Source organism: Symphalangus syndactylus, chromosome 8 (genome assembly GCF_028878055.3).
Source record: "Symphalangus syndactylus isolate Jambi chromosome 8, NHGRI_mSymSyn1-v2.1_pri, whole genome shotgun sequence".
NCBI lineage: Eukaryota > Metazoa > Chordata > Mammalia > Primates > Hylobatidae > Symphalangus > Symphalangus syndactylus.
Window position 1 is genome coordinate 46,688,284 of NC_072430.2, and position 16,208 is coordinate 46,704,491.

The 16,208-nt window shown below is 42.6% G+C and overlaps 1 long non-coding RNA gene across 1 annotated transcript; it reads left to right on the top strand.

The window, feature by feature from the left end:
* Positions 1–710: 710 nt before the first annotated feature.
* Positions 711–8,016, top strand: LOC129487717 (uncharacterized). Its single transcript, XR_008659443.2, has 4 exons — positions 711–854; positions 2,845–3,002; positions 5,227–5,328; positions 7,927–8,016. It is a non-coding gene; the product is annotated as an uncharacterized lncRNA (long non-coding RNA).
* The last annotated feature ends 8,192 nt before the right edge of the window (positions 8,017–16,208 follow it).

Here is a 16,208-nt window from a genome sequence, read left to right on the forward strand (position 1 = left end):
ATGAGTTGATGGAGAGTGTTATTATTTCATGCCTTTTAAAAGGGGAGAGAAAACCAGAAACAGTGAGATGCACTAAACGTTGTACTTTGAGTTAAAAAATTAAAATCTCTTATAATTTATTAAGAGTAAATCAATCCCTTTAGGAAATTTTGTTGTTCTAATCAATTCTTTAGTTTACAAGTGTTTTTTTTTTTACATCAAGCCCAATCTCTAGAAAGATCATTATAATTTCCCTTTAATTACAGATAACTTGATCATATAAAGTTTTGTTTTTTTAATAAAACCTTTTATTGTGACTTACACAGACCACTAATGACATGTTTAGACTTTCTGGTTTGTCCTGAACATTCCTCTTTCTTAAACGACCAGTCATTTCATTCTAGGTCTAAATTTACCATACAAGATTCTGTAACTGCCCAAGGGGTTCACTTTATCTGCTGCCTAGACAGAGTCAATTTATCAAGACAGGGCAATTGTAATAAAGAATAATTCATGCAGAGCTGGCTGTGCAGGAAACCAGAATTTTATTATTACTCAAATCAGTCTCCCTGACAACTCTGGTATTGGTGTTTTTAAAGCTAATTTGGTGGGTGGGGGAGGGGCAGTGAATTGGGAGTGCTGATTGGTTGGCTTGGGGATGAAATCATAGGGAGTCAAGGCTGTTTTTATTTGCTGAGTCAGTTCCTGGGTGGGAGCTACAGAACTGGTTGGCAGGTCCAGGTGGGGCCATCTGGTTGTTAAAAATGCAAAAACCTGAAAAGACATCTTAAAAGGATGATCTTAGGTTCACAATAGTGATGTTACCTTCAAGAGTAATTGGGGAAGTTGTAAATCTAATGACCTGTGGAATAATGGTGGGTAATATTTAGAATTCCAGCCCCTCTCATCTTGATTTGGTGGCTGGTGGCCTTTCATTTGTTTTACAAAAACAGTTTAGCCTTTTGGGGAGGGCTATTATATAAACTATACACTAAATCCCTTCCCAAAGCTAGTTTGGCCTATGTCCAGGAATGAACAAGGACAGTTTAGAGGTTAGAAGCAAGATGGGGTCAGTTAGGTCTGGTATCTTTCACTGTCATAATTTTCTCAGTTATGATTTTTACAAAGGTGGCTTCAATGCTTTCTCATGTAAAATTATTTCTTTTTAAGCTTTCTTACCAAAAAATACCTCTTTATCTCATACCTTTCTTTACATTTCCCCTATTTCCTGGTTCCTTTTACTTTGTCTTATATATAACCTTTAAATAAGCTTTTCATTAGACAAAAATTGTTCACCTTTTTAAAAAGGACACTTTTTTTAGAAAGAATGTTTTCTTACAATATATTTTTATTGGAAAATACCCAAATAATGAAATATCTATCATTTAACTTTAGATTCTAAATTATGATATTTGTCTACAAGTATTTATCCCATTATATTTACCTAATTATTTTATTTTATTCATTTACCTAGATTATTTATGAAAATTATGATAGTCACCATTTAAAGTTATGAAACTCGCCATTACAAAATCCTGACTGAGGCAGTGAAAAATATATGACCTAACTTACTCCATCTTGCTTCTAACCTCCAAGCTGGTCCTTATTCATTCCTGGACTTTGGGAGGAACTTATAGTTTAGCTTTGAAGCAAAGATGGTAACAGTCCTTTCCCAAAACAAATCTCCTTACTGCCTGTGGACTATACTGCCTAAAGCCACAAGATTAGAAGTTATGTTAGTTTTACTAAATAATTCAAGATGTAGTTATTTTCATTAAACCAATATCAATGTCTTATTTATTAAAGATCACGCAAGCAAAGATTATTCTGTATTAGGCTAGGTTTATAGTTTTGTAACCCCTGTGCCAAATTCTGACACCTCATTGTATTTGGTAGGGATAAGTATGAAATTGCTTGATTAATAAATGCAAATAAAAATATATGCTGGCAATTCTTAACACATTTCTAATACTACTTTACCAATAATTTTAAAGCTAGCTTATTTATTAATGATTTTAAGTCTTGTAAACTTGAAAAAGCATTTGACTAGTCTTTCCTTTTTCTGATAAAGTATTTGATTTAAGTGCTTTTATTTTTATTTAGCCAATTAATTAGAGCTCTCATATATTTTCAGTAGTGAAATGTTGTATATACAACACATGAATACATAGATGTATTAGGCATGCTGATAGAAGTGTATCTTACAGATTAATAAAGACATTTTTCCCCCCATCTTAGACTTTCAGATTCTTGATAACCTGTTTCACAACTCAAGGCAGTTGTCAGATAAAAAGCCTTACATTTGCATATTAAAGGAAACAACTCGGGTGAAAATCAAATAGCAAAATTTACACCATAAGGTACAGAAAGAAAAAGTCTGGTGGTGCTAGAACATTAAAGATGGATGCCAAATCAAACATAAAATAGAAATCTATCATAGGATTATATAAGGAGGCCAATTTTATTTAGATAGGAACTATCTGTCAGGCCTCTGAGCCTAAGCCAACCATTGCATCTTCTGTGACTCACACATATATGCCTAGATGGCTTGAAGTAACTGAAGAATCACAAAAGAAGTGAAAATGCCCTGCCCTGCCTTAACTGATGACATTGTCTTGTGAAATTCCTTCTCCTGGCTCATCCTGGCTCAAAAGCTCCCCTACTGAGCACCTTGTGACCCCCACTCTGCCCTCCAGAGAACCCCCCTTTGACTGTAATTTTCCTTTATCTACCCAAATCCTATAAAACGGCCCCACACTTATCTCCCTTCACTGACTCTCTTTTCGGACTCAGCCTGCCTGCACCCAGGTGAAATAAACAGCCATGTTGCTCACACAAAGCCTGTTTGGTGATCTCTTCACACAGACGTGCATGAAATTTGGTGCCCTGACTCGGATCGGGAGACCTCCCTTGGGAGATCGATTCCCTGTCCTCCTGCTCTTTGCTGTGTGAGAACGATCCACCTATGACCTCAGGTCCTCAGACCAACCAGCCCAAGAAACATCTCACCAATTTCAAATCTGGTAAGTGGCCTATTTTTACTCTCTTCTCCAACCTCCCTCACTATCCCTCAACCTCTTTCTCCTTTCAATCTTGGTGCCACACTTCAATCTCTCCCTTCTTTTAATTTCAATTCCTTTCATTTTCTGGTAGAGACAAAGGAAACACGTTTTATCCGTGGACCCAAAACTCTGGCGCCAGTCACAGACTGGGAAGGCAGCCTTCCCTTGGTGTTTAATCATTGCAGGGACACCTCTCTGATTATTCACCCACGTTTCAGAGGTGTCAGACCACGCAAAGATGCCTGCCTTGGTCCTTCACCCTTAGCGGCAAGTCCCACTTTTCTGGGGGAGGGGCAAGTACCCCAACCACTTTTCTCCATGTCTCTACCCCTTCTCTGCCTTTCTGGGGGACAAGAAACCTCCAACCCCTTCTCCTTCACCCTTAGAGGCAAGTCCCGCTTTTCTGGAGGAAGGGCAAGTACCCCAACCTCGTATCTCTGTGCCCTGTTCCCTTATTTCCATGCCCCGACCTCTTATCTCTGCACCCCAACCCCTTATTTCTGTGCCCCAACCCCTTTCCCACTTTTCTGGAGGGTAAGAACCCCCGAACCTCTTCCCTCCATGTCTCTACTCTCTCTTTTCTCTAGGCTTGCCTCCTTCACTATGGGCAACCTTCCACCCTCCATTCCACCTTATTCTCCCTTAGCTTGTGTTCTCAAGAACTTAAAACCTCTTCAACTCACACCTGACCTAAAACCTAAATGCCTTATTTTCTTCTGCAACACCACTTGGCCCCAATACAAACTTGGCAATGGCTCTAAATGGCCAGAAAACAGCACTTTTGATTTTTCCATCCTACAAGACCTAAATAATTTTTGTCGAAAAATAGGCAAATGGTCTGAGGTGCTTTATGTCCAGGCATTTTTCACACTTTGTTCCCTCCCTAGTCTCTGTTCCCAACGTAATTCCTCCCAAATCCTCCTTCTTTCCCTCCCGCCTGTCCCCTCAGTCCCAACCCCAAGCGTCACTGAGTCTTTCCAGTCTTCCTTTTCTACAGACCCATCTGACCTTTCCCCTCCTCCCCAGGCTGCTCATTGCCAGGCCAAGTCCCAATTCCTCCTCAGCCTCTGCTCCTCCACCCTATAATCCTTCTACCACCTCCCCTCCTCACACCCAGTCCAGCTTACAGTTTAGTTCCACAACTAGTTCTTCCCCACCTGCCCAACAATTTCCTCTTAGAGAGGTGGCTGGAGCTGAAGGCATAGTCAAGGTACATGTACCTTTTTCTCTATCAGACCTCTCTCAGATCAGTCAGCGTTTAGGCTCTTCCTCATCAGACCCCACTAAATATATATAGGAATTCCAATATCTAACTCTGTCCTACAGTTTAACCTGGAGTGACTTAAATGTCATCCTGACTCCTACCCTCTCCCCAGATGAACAGGAAAGAGTTTGTTCTCTAGCCCAATCTCACACTGATAACCACCAGCTTCATGAGCCAGACCTCCAGGAAGGCATTAGAGCAGTTCCCCGAGAGGATCCCCAATAGAACTATCAGGCAAATTCCCCAGGTATAGCTAGGCAAGATTACATGATTTCCTGCCTAGTTGAAGGGCTTAAAAAGGCAGCTTACAAAGCTGTTAATTATGACAAGCTTAAAGAAACTACCCAAGGTAAAGATGAAAACCCAGCCCAGTTCATGGCCCGCTTAGAAGCAACCCTTAGACACTATACTGCCCTAGACCCAGAAAAGCCAGAAGGCCGCCTTATTCTTAATATGCATTTTATCACCCAATCCACTCCTGACATTAAGAAAAAACTTCAAAAATTAGAATCTGGCTCTTAAACCCACAACAGGAATTAATCAACCTTGCCTTCAAAGTGTACAATAATAGAGAGGAAGCAGCCAGATGGCAACGCATTTCTGAGTTACAATTACTTGCCTCTGCTGTGAGACAAAACCTGGCCACACCTCCAGCATACAACAACTTCAAAATGCCTAAGCTGCACACACCTAAGCCACAGCAGTCAGGCATTCCTACAAGACTTCCTCCATCAGGATCTTGCTTCAAGTGCCAGAAATCTGGCCACTAGGTCAAAGAATGCCTGCAGCCCAGGATTCCTCCCAAGCCATGTCCCACCTGTGCAGGGACCCACTAGAAGGCATACTGCCCAGCTTGCCCGGCAGCCACTCCTAGAGCCCCTAAAGCTCTAGCCCAAGGCTCTCTGACTGACTCCTTCCCAGATCTTCTCGGCTTAGCGACTGAAGATTGACACTGCCCAATCGCCTCGGAAGCCCCCTAGACCATCACGGACACCAAGCTTCAGGTAACTCTCACAGTAGAAGGTAAGTCCATCCCCCGTTTAATCAATATGAAGGCTACCCACTCCAAGTTGCCTTCTTTCCAAAGGCCTGTTTCCCTTGCCCTGATAACTGTTGTAAGTATTGACAGCCAAGCTTCAAAACCCCTGAAAACTCCCCCACCCTAGTGCCAACTTGGACAACAATCTTTTATGCACCCTTTTTTAGTTATCCCCACCTGCCCAGATCCCTTATTAGGCCGAGATATTTTAACCAAATTATCTGTTTCCCTGACTATTCCTGGACTACAGCCGCATCTCATTGCCGCCCTTCTCCCCAACCCAAAGCCTCCTTCACATCTTCCTCTCATATCCCCCCACTTTAACCCACAAATATAAGACATCTCTACTCCTTCCCTGGCAACGAATCACATGCCCATTACCATCCCATTAAAACCTAATCACCCTTACCCCGCTCAACGCCAATATCCCATCCCACAGCATGCTTTAAAAGGATTAAAGCCTGTTATCACTCGCCTGCTACAGCATGGGCTTCTAAAACCTATAAACTCTCCTTACAATTCCCCCATTTTACCTGTCCAAAAACCGGACAAGTCTTACAGATTAGTTCAGGATCTGCACCTTATCAACCAAATTGTTTCGCCTATCCACCCTGTGGTGGCCAACCCATACGCTCTTTTGTCCTTAATACCTTCCTCTACAACTCACTATTCCATTCTTGATCTTAAAGATGCTTTTTTCACTATTCCCCTGCACCCCTCGTCCCAGCCTCTCTTTGTTTTCACCTGGACTGACCCTGACACCCGTCAGTCCCAGCAACTTACCTAGGCTGTGCTGCCGCAAGGTTTCAAGGACAGCCCTCATTACTTCAGCCAAGCTCTTTCTCATGATTTACTTTCTTTCCACCCCTCCGCTTCTCACCGTATTCAATATATTGATGACCTTCTTCTTTGTAGCCCCTCCTTTGAATCTTCTCAACAAGACACACTTCTGCTCCTTCAGCATTTATTCTCCAAAGGATATCAGGTATCCCCCTCCAAAGCTCAAATTTCTTCTCCATCCATTACCTACCTCGGCATAATTCTTCAAAGAAACATACATGCTCTCCCTGCCGATCGTGTCCGACTAATCTCTCAAACCCCAACCCCTTCTACGAAACAACAACTCCTTTCCTTCCTCGGCATAGTTAGATACTTTCGCCTTTAGATACCTAGTTTTGCCATCCTAACAAGACCATTATATAAACTCACAAAAAGAAACCTAGCTGACCCCATAGATCCTAAATCCTTTCTCCACTCCTTTCCATTCCTTGAAGACAGCTTTAGAGACTGCCCCCACTCTAGCTCTCCCTGACTCATCCCAACCCTTTTCATTACACACAGCTGAAGTGCAGGGCTGTGCAGTCAGAATTCTTACACAAGGACCAGGATTGCATCCTGTAGCCTTTTTGTCCAAACAACTTGACCTTACTGTTTTAAGCTGGCCATTATGTCTCCGTGCAGTGGCTGCTGCCGCCCTAATACTTTTAGAGATCCTTAAAATCACAAACTATGCTCAACTTACTCTCTACAGCTCTCATAATTTCCAAAATCTATTTTCTTCCTCACACCTGACGCATATACTTTCTGCTCCCCGGCTCCTTCAGCTGTACTCACTCTTTGTTGAGTCTCCCACAATTACCATTGTTCCTGGCCCAGACTTCAATCCAGCCTCCCACATTATTCCGGATACCTGACCCTCATGATTGCATCTCTCTGATCCACCTGATGTTCACCCAATTTCCCCACATTTCCTTCTTCCCTATTTCTCACCCTGATCACACTTGGTTTATTGATGGCAGTTCCACCAGGCCTAATCGCCACACACCAGCAAAGGCAGGCTATGCTATAGTACAAGCCACTAGCCCGCCTCTTAAAACCTCTCCTTTCCATCGTGGAAATCTATCCTCAAGGAAATAACTTCTCAGTGTTCCATCTGCTATTCTACTACTTCTCAGAGATTATTCAGGACCCCTCCCTTCCCTACACATCAAGCTTGAGGATTTGCCCCCACCCAGGACTGGCAAATTAGATTTACTCAACATGCCCCGAGTCAGATAACTAAATAACCTCTTAGTCTAGGTAGACACTTTCACTGGATAACTAGAGGCCTTTCCTACAGGGTCTCAGAAGGCCACTGCAGTCATTTCTTCCCTTCCGTCAAACATAATTCCTCGGTTTGGCCTTCCCACCTCTATACAGTCTGAAAACAGACCAGCCTTTACTAGTCAAATCACCCAAGCAGTTTCTCAGGCTCTTAGCATTCAGTGGAACCTTCATATCCCGTACCATCCTCAATCTTCAGGAAAGGTAGAATGGACTAATAGTCTTAAAGACACACCTCACCAAGCTCAGCCTCCACCTTAAAGATTAGACAGTACTTTTACCTCTTGCCCTTCTCAGAATTAGAGCCTGTCCTCAAGATGCTACAAGGTACAGTGCATTTGAACTTTTATATGGACGAACTTTCTTGCTTGGCCCCAACCTCATCCCAGACACCAGCACTCTAGGCTACTATCTTCCAGTCCTCCAACAGGCTAGACAGGAAATTCGCCAGGCTGCTAATCTTCTCTTGCCTACTCCAGATCCCCAGCCATATGAAGACACCCAAACTAGATGATCAGTTCTTGTTAAGAATCTGACCCCTCAAACTCTACAACCTCGATGGACCAGACTCTACTTAGTCATCTATAGTACCCCGACTGCCGTCCACCTGCAGGATCCTCCCCACTAAGTCCACCGTTCCAGAATAAAGCTGTGTCCATCGGACAACCAGCCTAATCCCTCCTCTTCCTCCTGGAAGTCACAAGTACTCTCCCCTACTTCCCTTAAACTCACTCGCATTTCTGAAGAACAGTAATAACCCTTATGAGCCTAATACATCCCTTCATTCTATTAGGTCTGTTCGTCCTTACCCTACTTTTTGCAACAAGGCTTTACGAAGTCACCCCCACCACTTAGGCCGAGCCCCAAAAGCTTGTCATGCCTACTATTTTCTGTCTAGTCATACTCCTGTTTTCCATTCTGAACTTCTTATAAATGCCCTACTCTTGTTTACACTGCCAGTTTACACTGTTTCTTCAAGCCATCACAGCTGATATCTCTTGGTGCTATCCCCAAACCACCACTCTTAATTCCCTCTTAAAGTAGGTAGATGATCTTTGCCAGCACACCCTCCAATACTTCCACCCTGATGAAGTTCTATTCTTTACTTTTATACTCACTCTTATTCTCATTGCCATTATTATGCCACCCTTTACCTCTCCCCAGCTATCTCCACCACACTATCAACCTTACCCATTCTCTCCTAGCCGCTTCTAATCCCTCCTTAGTGAACAACTGCTAGCTTTGTAGTTCCCTTTCTTCCAGTGCCTACACAGCTGTCCCCACCTTACAGACAGACTAGGCAACATCTCCTGTCTCCTTACACCTCCGAACTTCCTTTAACAGCCCTCACTTTACCCTCCTGAAGAACTCATTTACTTTCTAGTCAAGTCCAGCAAGACTTCCCCAGACATTTCAGATCAGCAAGCTGCTGCCCTCCTCCGCACTTATTTAAAAAACCTTTCTCCTTATATTAACTCTACTCCCCCCACAGTTAGACCTCTCACAACACAAACTACTATTCCTGTGGCCGCTCCTTTATGTATCTCTCAGCAAAGACCCACTAGAATTCCCCTAGGTAATCCTTCACCTTCTCAATGTTCCTTTAGTCTTCATCTCTGAAGCCCAACTACACACATCACTGAAACAATTAGAGCCTTCCAGCTCCATATTACAGACAAGCCCTCTATCAATACAGACAAACTTAAAAACATTAGCAGTAATTATTGCTTAAGAAGACATTTACCCTGTATTTCACTCCATCCTTAGCTACCTTCCCCTTGCTCGTCAGACTCTCCTCCCAGGCCCTCTTCTTGTTTACTTATACCCAGCCCCGAAAATAACAGTGAAAAGTTGCTCATAGATACTCAACATTTTCTCATACACCATGAAAAGCGAACCTCCTCCTCTACGCAGTTACCCCATTAGTCCCCATTACAACCTCTGACAGCTACCGCCCTAGCTGGATCCCTAGGAGTCTAGGTACAAGACACCCCTTTCAGCACTCCTTCTCACCTTTTTACTTTACATCTCCAGTTTTGCCTCGCACAAGGTCTCTCCTTCCTCTGTGGATCCTCTACCTACATGTGTCTACCTGCTAGTTAGGCACATGCACACTAGTTTTCCTTACCCCCAAAATTCAGTTTGCAAATGGGACCGAAGAGCTCCCTGTTCCCCTCATGACACCGACACGACAAAAAAGAGTTATTCCACTAATTCCCTTGACAGTTTAAGACTTTCTGCCTCCACTATTGCTCTCGGTACTGCAATAGCAGGCATTTCAACCTCTGTCACGACCTTCCGTAGCCTGTCTAATGACTTCTCTGCTAGCATCACAGACATGTCACAAACATTATCAGTCCTCCAGGTCCAAGTTGACTCTTTAGCTGCAGTTGTCCTCCAAAACCGCCGAGGCCTTGACTTACTCACTGCTGAAAAAGGAAGACTCTATATTTTCTTAAATGAGGAGTGTTGCTTTTACCTAAATCAATCTGGCCTGGTGTATGACAACATAAAAAAACTCAAAGATAAAGCCCAAAAACTTGCCAGCCAAGCAAGTAATTACGCTGAACCCCCTTAGGCACTCTCTAATTAGATGTCCTAGGTCCTCCCAATTCTTAGTCCTTTAATACCCATTTTTCTCCTTCTTTTATTCAGACATTGTATCTTCCATTCAGTTTCTCAATTCATCCAAAACCATATCCAGGCCATCACCAATCATTCTATATGACAAATGTTTCTTCTAACAGCCCCACAATATCACCCCTTACCACAAGATCTCCCTTCAGCTTAATCTCTCCCACTCTAGGTTCCCACGCCGCCCCTAATCCCGCTTGAAGCAGCCCTGAGAAACATCACCCATTCTCTCTCTCCATACCACCCCCCCAAAATTTTCACCACCCCAACACTTCAACACTATTTTGTTTCATTTTTCTTATTAATATAAGAAGGCAGGAATGTCAGGCCTCTGAGCCCAAGCCAAGCCATCGCATCCCCTGTGACTTGCACATATTCGCCCAGATGGCCTGAAGTAACTGAAGAATCACAAAAGTGAAAATGCCCTGCCACGCCTTAACTGATGACATTGTCTTGTGAAATTCCTTCTCCTGGCTCATCCTGGCTCATCCTGGCTCAAAAGCTCCCCTACTGAGCACCCTGTGACCCCCACTCTGCCCGCCAGAGAACAACCCCCCTTGACTGTAATTTTCCTTTATCTACCCAAATCCTATAAAATGGCCCCACCCTTATCTCCCTTCGCTGACTCTCTTTTTGGACTCAGCCCGCCTGCACCCAGGTGAAATAAACAGCCATGTTGCTCACACATCGCCTGTTTGGTGGTCTCTTCACACGGACGCGCATGAAACTATTTTTTAACTGGATCTCTGAGCTCTGAGCAGAGGAATTATTTTGAGGTTAGACCATGTGATGCTTTTACAGTACACTTAAAAAAATTTTTTTAACAAAGACATTTCTAAGTGTCTAAATTACACCCTTCCTTAAAAACCCCAGAGTAGCCTCTGTTGCAATAGCTATTAATGAAGAAAACAAAATTCATTCAACTGAAAGGAAAAAACTTTTGCTCAAAAATAAGACGGGGTCTTAGAAGGACAAAAAAAAAAAAACCCCATGAAGGCCTTTTAAATACAAACACGCACACACACACACACATACACACACATATACACACACACATCTTGGATATTAGCTTTTAATTAAGATGACTTTTAACCATTGAGCTCCTTTAAAAAAAATCTTTTTAAATCTCATTACTATATTCCAGCTAGGACAAATTGCTGCTATTTCAGCAGTACCAAGTATCAAACCGGAAAAAGTTTGATTTAGGAACCAAACCCAGGCTGTGATAGTGGAAAAAAAAAGAAGGCAGAACCTTAGCTATCAAACTGCGGTATGGGGCAATATCCATTTCAGTTTGTCCTGGCTAGCAAAAAGGTGGCCTTGTTATGTAAATAAAGCTCCTTCAGTAGTCAAAATAAAAAACCTTTCCTCTTTTTGTTTTCCTTGGTTGGCCATTTTTCTCCCCCACTATATCACCATTTTTTGTGTGTATGGGAATTTAGCCACTTCAGAGGCCTTGTTCCCCATAATTTGGAACTTCCTTTGGATTTGATAAAGTCAGATAGAGTTGATCAAACCCAATGGGAAAAAGACCAGAACAACAAAAAAACAGTTAAGCAAAACAAACAATGGCACAACTTATAAGATTATTGAGTGCTCTAATGGTAAGGAGAAATTAAGACTAGCTGGTTGTTAGTCTTAAATTTAACCAAGACAAATCCTAATTCAGGTACTTACCTAGGGATGGGTCTCAGGCTGTAGACTGCTCTCTACCATCCTAGAAACAGGAAAAAACCTCATCTTCCCTGTCGGAAGCGAGCTCAAACTCCATAAAGGAATTACCTGCCTTCCATCATCATGGAAACAGGAAATCTTGCCTGCCTTGTTGGAAGCAAGTAAAACTCCAAAAAAGAGGAGTTGTATTAGCTTGGTGATTTGGGGACCTAAGATTTATTTTCCTTTCACATGCTTTATTGGCAATAAAAACATTACAGATTCTGGACTGAATAAAATATTAGGACAACACTGGTCTGGCAGATCAGGAGGCTTCTATCATGGACAAATTCCAACACAGAAGAGATGGCAAGGATTAATTAATGTGAGAGCTATTAACTGAGTGATTACCATGAGCCAAGCAACAGCCTCCCATTTGGAATACAACAATGTTAAGAACAGAAAAAGATCCCTGACTTCATGGGCCTTATATTCTCACAGACAGATATAGACATTAAGCAATAAATATGTAAATAAGTCAATTCTATGGTATATTAGAAAGTGATAAGTGTTGGCCGGGCGTGGTGGCTCATGCCTGTAATCCCAGCACTTTGAGAGGCCGAGGCGGGCAGATCACGAGGTCAGGAGATCGAGACCATCCTGGCTAACACGGTGAAACCCCGTCTCTACTAAAAAATACAAAAAATTAGCCGGGCGAGGTGGCGGGCGCCTGTAGTCCCAGCTACTCAGGAGGCTGAGGCAGGAGAATGGCATGAACCCCAGGGGGCGGAGCCTGCAGTGAGCCGAGATCGCGCCACTGCACTCCAGCCTGGGCAACAGTGAGACTCTGTCTCAAAAAAAAAAAAGAAAGTGATAAGTGTTATAGCAAAAACTAAAGAAAGATGATGAAATTTGAGTTTGCAGGGAGAGGGAACAGCAGGTCACAATTTTAAATAGGGTGCTCAGGGTAGGCCTCATTGAGAGGATGGTATTTTAGCAAGCACCTGAAGAAAGTAAGGGAGGTAGCCATGTGCAAAGCTGGAGCAAGTGGGCTCCAGGCAGAGGAGACAGTCAGTGCAAAGGTCCTGAAATGGGAGTGTAATTGAAGGAACATACCAGGCAAGTAGGACTGAAACCAAGTGAGTCAGGGAGAAAGATGAAGTGAGGTAGAGGGAGGAGGGGGGCGCAGATTATAGGCTTTGTTGGCCATTTTAAGTCCTTTGGCTTTTCTCTGAAGGGAATGGTGAGCTATTTATTGGAGAGTTTTGAGCAGAAGAATGACATAATCTGACTTACATCATACAAGTATCTCTTTGGCTCTGCTAGGTTGAGGCATGCGTTTGACTTGAACCAAAGCTCCCCTTCAGATCTAGATAACATTTCACATCTAGATAAGGAAACAAACAAATGAAATATGGAGATGTGTCACAAGCAGCAAGAGAAGGAAAGTTAAAAACCAGCTAGGGGCTGCTCTGCCTATGGAGTAGCCATTCTTTATCCCTTTACTTTTCTAACAAATTTTCTTTCACTAAAAACAAACAAACAGCTAGCGAGCCAGCTATGGAGAGGCTTGTTTTGAATAATCCCATGCAGAAATTCCAGAAATGTTTCCCAACGTGTAATAAGCTTTTTTGCAGTGATTGTCCATTTTTGTGCCTTAGAAAGTGTGCCTACTTCAAGAGAGCCACTCCAAGGATGTTAAACAGGCCCTGCTTGGCAGAGTACAGGCTCCTCTAGTAGGCAACACAGAGCCAGAGGCCTTAACACCTCAGTTCACCTTTTTTTTGGGCTCATTCCAGGGGCTTTTTTTCCTAAACAGGAAAGAAACTGCCTTCCAACAAGCAAAATATACCTCAAAACTCATTCACAGCACCAACTTGATCAAGGCACTAGCACAGAACACTTTTATTAAAATCATCTACATCATCATTCACTCAAAGGACATTTATCAAACACTTGTCATATGCTAGGGACTTTTCTAGATGCTGGCAATTCAAAGAGGAAGATTCTTTCCTGTCTTCATATTGCTTATACTTTAGTCAAAGCACCAATTTATACGTTGAAAGTGTTTATAGACTATAAGTACCTTTCTGGATATAGGAATCAAAGGCTCTGAGGAGACAGTAATTTACATTGTCTGAAGAATGGGGAAAACGTCATGAACCTGATTTCACTAGAGCTGCATTTTGAAGTTGTGGAAATTCATGGTATGCTGAGGAAATGTTTCTTCTCTAGGATGGAATATGAAGTTAATGGGAAACAGTGGCAGAAAGGCAGATCAACGTCATATTACAAAGGGCCTTAAATTCCTTGTTAGGAAAATCAGAGTGACTTTCAGGCAAAAGCAGAAGAATCCCATAATTATTTATATCTCTTAGGTAACTTTCAGCAGTGTCAAAGGTAGACTTGAGAATCACAATGAAGTTTCTTTCTTTTTTCTTTGTTTTAACCCTGTAATCATGGGTGTAGAGATTCAGGAGTTTCTCCTCTGCAGACTCAATGGGGGGCTACTCTAATAGGTGGAAAGACAAGGGATTAAAACAGAAACCTTTCAATGGCAATAGAGAAGCTGGGACGGATGAAAAGATTTCAGGGATACAGCGTGGTAAATATGTCACTTGCACTCTGTATGATTGTCACCCCAAATAATAGGTGAGGCTCTGACTCCCCCTGGCAAATGGCAGGTGTTGGGGCTGTTTCCTAACCTAACACTGTAGACAAACGTTCATTCGGGTGCCCATTAGATTACTAGATTCTTTAAGGCAGGGCTCATATCTTTTCATCTCGGTATTCCTAAAGCCTTCCAATGACAGGGCACAAGGTGGGCTGGATGTTCACTGAATGAATGGAAAATAGGCATTCCTGGACGAAGATGACAAACCATTTCTAAGTGTAAGCATTCATTGTTGCTGTTTTTCTTTTTCTTTTCTTTTTTTTTTTTTTTTGAGACCAAGTCTTGCTCTGTTGCCCAGGCTGGACTGCAGTGGCTCGATCTCAACTCACTGCAACCTTTGCCTCCTGTGTTCCAGCGATTCTCCTGCCTCAGCCTCCCAAAGTGCTGGGATTACAGGTGTGCACCACCACACCCGGCTAAGTTTTGTATTTTTAGTAGAGGTGGAGTTTCGCCATGTTGGCCAGGCTGGTTTCAAACTCCTGACCTCAGGTAATCCACCCACCATGCCTGCTGGGATTTCAGGTGTGAACCACCGTGCCCAGCTTTAGTGTACGCATTTGTATTAATGGTCCAATGATAGCAAAACAGTATGTTTGTTGATCAGGGTTCAACCTAATCTTTCCTCGCATTTTTATAAATAGCTTTTATTAATTTGCTAAACTTCCCATCTGACAAATAGCCATAGAGGCTGGAGTACTAGCTTCAAAGTACCTTTTTTCCTTAGCTGATTTTATCAAGTGGCTATGTGCCATGGAGTATTCTGAGAAGACGTTAGAAAAGGGGAAGTTCCGGTTTCCAAATCAATTGGATGGTGACAGCGAACCTGATTCAAGTCCCTAAATCTCAACTAACGCAGGTGTTCCGGAATGAAAATGCTGACGTTCCAATTTCCGGCTGGACCCGCAATATGTTACGGTGGATCAATTGCTTTTGCCTGGCAGATGCCTCTTAGGAGAGGGTTGGGTTCCCAGAGGGAGCTTCTCTGGGAGGTAAAATCTAGAGACTTAATTCCACGTGAACAGGTGAAAGCTTTTTAAAAATTTTTTATTGTATTTTATTATTTTATTTTACATTTTTACCTAGCCTCAGAAGTAATCAGGTTCATTTCTGTTGCAATCTGGTAGTTACAAACAACCACTAAGGACAGCTAAGCCCAGATTCAAGGGTAGGGTAATTGAGATTCCACCTCTTGGTGGCAGAATAGCAAGGTTACATAGCATAAAAAATGTGGGATGGAAGCTATCTCTGGAAAATACTATCTGCCATATGCACACACACATATATGTATATATATGTGTGTGTATATGTGTGTGTATTTACATACAAATAGTTTTTCTCTCTAAAGAACAGCAATGTTAGTAAGTTAGTCCGACTTTTATATCTCTGCTCTTTTGTAGGAATCAAAGTTTTGCCCCTATCAGTGCTACTTCCTTTTCTCCCCATTATTTTTGTGGTAGCCCACATAGCTACTATACACAAAAACATGAAGTAGCCACTGTGTGGGCAAAATGGCAATTGCCATTTTAATTATTTATTTTTTTGAGATGGAGTCTTGCTCTGTCGCCCAGGCTGGAGTGCAGTGGTGCAATCTTGGCTCACTGCAACCTCTGCCTCCCAGGCACAAGCAATTCTCATGCCTCAGCCTCCTAAGTAGCTGGAACAATAGACGTGTGCCACCATACCTGCCTATTTTTTGTATTTTTAGTGGAGATGGGGTTTCATTATATTGGCCAGGCTGATCTCAAATTCCTAATCTCAACTGAACCTCCTGCCTTGGCTTCCCAAAGTGCTGGGATTACA